Source organism: Vigna radiata, unplaced genomic scaffold (assembly GCF_000741045.1).
Source record: "Vigna radiata var. radiata cultivar VC1973A unplaced genomic scaffold, Vradiata_ver6 scaffold_48, whole genome shotgun sequence".
NCBI lineage: Eukaryota > Viridiplantae > Streptophyta > Magnoliopsida > Fabales > Fabaceae > Vigna > Vigna radiata.
In genome coordinates, this window is record NW_014542925.1 from 1803683 (window position 1) to 1807011 (window position 3329).

At 34.2% G+C, this 3329-nt stretch overlaps 1 protein-coding gene across 1 annotated transcript in view; it reads right to left on the reverse strand.

Annotated features, from left to right (window-relative positions):
• The window catches only part of LOC106752821 (protein REDUCED WALL ACETYLATION 4), a gene marked incomplete in the record, with an annotated part of 15537 nt that extends 15230 nt beyond the window's left edge, over positions 1-307 (reverse strand). The window contains 1 exon segment of the mRNA XM_014634592.2: positions 1-307.
• Between the last annotated feature and the right edge of the window lie 3022 nt (positions 308-3329).

Here is a 3329-nt window from a genome sequence, read left to right on the forward strand (position 1 = left end):
ATGACCTGATTTGGTGAGAGAAGCGCGTCAGAGAGTGATCATAAATAGCAGAGAGAGAGAAAAGGAAACCCTAGAGAGATAGAGAGATCTGAGACGAGGAGTTTGCTTGAAGAATAGAGAAAATGTCGGAGGGGTTGTCTCTCTCTCAGTGGTTGAAGATTTGGAACTTAGAAGAAGAACACTTTTTTTTTTCTTTGAAATGAGACAGATAAAATGAAGAAACAAAGGTCTTTTGTGACGTCTATGCGTCCTTCGTTAATGTTCGTTGTCACTTCCTTTTCTTTCACTTGCTTCAAATAAAATGCACAACACTATGCAATTTTCCAACCCAACTACTAATCCTTCATTACTTTCTCTTTCCTCATTACTTCTCTTTCTTTCTTTCTTTTTCTCATCAAATTAAATGCTCTCAAATTACACCCAAAATGCTGCTAATTAACCAAACATAGCAAAAATCAATGCTATTATTATCTTACTTTATTTGCACTCTTTAACTTAGACAGTAAAAACTTTCATTTTCATTTAATTCTAATAAATATAATTCAAAACAATGTCAGAAAAAGTCTTTAAGCTTTGGTACATTATGTTCCATTGTCTATCAGCTTTTCTCAACCGCAAGAATGTTTGGAGAGGCTGCACTCTTGTTTTTATTTTTTATATATATCTAGGAAGTTTCATTTATTATTTAATAAGTTTCCGTAAAATTTATCAATAGTAATGAGTATATAGTAATGAGTATTATATACTTTTGTAGTGGCAACTAATTATATACAAGTACCATGTATTAAAAAATTTAGTGTTTTTAATAACTATTTTAAATTATATCTAGAATAGCCTTTTGTATAAAACAAATTGACTGATAATAATAATATTATAAAATGGGCTTACACACTGGCACACAATGCAAATTCTGTCGGTGGTGCATTGAGCATAGCCGTTGATGCATATTGAAAAATGAACGGCTGGCATTAATCTTAAAATTATACTACTCTTTAGAATAAAAGAGGGTGAATACGATGTCGTAGGAAGGAGACGCTGGCATGATTAAAAGTAATTGAAAATATTAATATTAAGATTAATAAAATTGCACAAAATTGTAGTTTATCAACTATATATAATAACTTTGAATTGATTATTTAAAAGCGTCCAGAAATTTGTGACAAATAAATTGTTAAGGAGGGAGGGAGAAGACCCTTTTACAACTATATAATTGCCATGATTTTTTACTGGAAACGATTTTATTAACTTTTTAGTCATAATGATTGTTTATTATTTTTTGTGCGTAATACATTTATTAATTGAAAACAATAAATAATTATTATGAGTAAAGAAAGTAAAAAGTCCTTTTATTTGATAGAACAATAAAATTATGGTACTTACACAATTATCTAAAAAAGTAACAAAATCAAATTAAAACCGGTAAGAGCATAAACGTGACCTAATATTATTTTAGTCATTTTAGAAGATTTTATTCATTTTTAAGTTATAAACGTTTTCCCTAAACAAAAATAACAACAAACTAGTTACGAGTAAAACCAAAAATATAAATGTGTCCATAATAGAAAATAATTTATTAAATAAAAAGAAATTTATTCTTTTTAATGAAATAATCGCTATTTATTAAAGTAAATTATTCTGTAACACGCGTTAAAGAAGGGGATAACAATGATAGACACGTGGCAAGCAAGTCACCAAATAACAACATTTGCAAAAGTACACGTACGGAGAGAGAGCATAAAGTTGAAGGAATTCATTTAGTGAAGGATGTGTACAATATGATCTTTCCCTCTGTATTCCTTTCTCTGAATATTCTCTCTGCCTCCTTGACCTAATCATCTTCTCTGGACAATTCCTTCTCAGGAATATATCATTCTCTCGTGATGCCACGTATTCTAGAGACCATTGCAGCCACCAATTTTGTGCTCTGTTTTCTGCAAATGTCAATTTCTTTTGTTGTTGATACAATATATTGCTTGTCAATACAGACTTGAATTCTCTTATTCTTAAATTCGCATTCTATAATTCTCCAATACTTCTATTTTTCATAGCACTGTTACATTAGTGCTTTCATTCACTCCATGGCTGAGAATACCCGTTGGAAGGATTTACAAAACAAAGTAAAAAACAATGTCGAGGATTTGCGTCGTTTATCACAAACAGTGGCGAAGCTCGAAGCAGCTCTTGCAGTTCAATCTAAGTTAAAGGACAAGAAGATGGACCATATTCAAATAGCGTTGCCACAATTGTTAGAAAATGTGTCTCAATCTATGGGGAGTTCATCGAACTCAGGCTTCGCAACGAGGGTTACTCCACTCACCGTGGCTCCCATGACACGAGACATTTCGCTGGGTTTTCCTCATTTCGATGGTTCTACACCGGTGCTAGAGTGGATATTTAAAGCCGACAAGTTCTTTAACTATCATAATACCCCAGATGCAGATCGTGTAGAAATTGCTTCAATGCATTTTGAGAAGGAGGTGGTACCATGGTTTCAGATGTTACAAAAGCTGGAGGCAGTCACCACTTGGACAGCTTTAAGCCACGCTTTGGAGTCTCAATTTGGACCTTCACCATTTGATTGTCCCATGGTAGATCTTTTCAAACTGTAGCAACATGGCTCTATCTCAGATTATTACTTAAAATTCATGGCGCTGGCGAATAGATCGGAAGGGTTGACAGAAGAAGTTGTTCTCAATTGTTTTATTAATGGCTTGAAGGTTGACATTAAACGGGATGTAGTAGCCATGACCCCAGCAACTTTGTTGAGAGCCGTAGCATTGGCCAAATTATATGAAGAAAAATATACCAATATCCCCAAATCATCACCCTCATACTTCACCAAAATTACTACATCATTAGTCTTCTCCACTCCGTACAACTCATAATTCCGAAACACAATTAAAACACCTTTATCGAAGGCCAAATCAACTACATCACCGTTACTACCCACACCACTAGGGCCTCAACTAAAAAAAACCCAATGTCAAAAGGATAAGCCCTGCTGAAATGCAATTGAGGCGTGAAAAAGGTCTATGCTATTTCTGTGATGAAAATTTTTCCTTCAACCATAAGTGTCCTAATAGACAATGTTTTGTGTTGCAACTTGGTGAAGAAGATCAAGAAGAGGAGAAAGAACCCCCCAAATGATACAGTAGAACAGGAGGCATCAACCATGGACGACCATCACCTATCCTTGAATGCTTTAAAAGGCGGTTTGGGAGTAGGGACAATCAAATTCAAGGCTTCTATAGGCCAGTTATCAATCACAGTGTTAATTGATGGAGGAAGCTCGGATAATTTTCTCGAACCACGGGTGGCAAAGTTCTTGA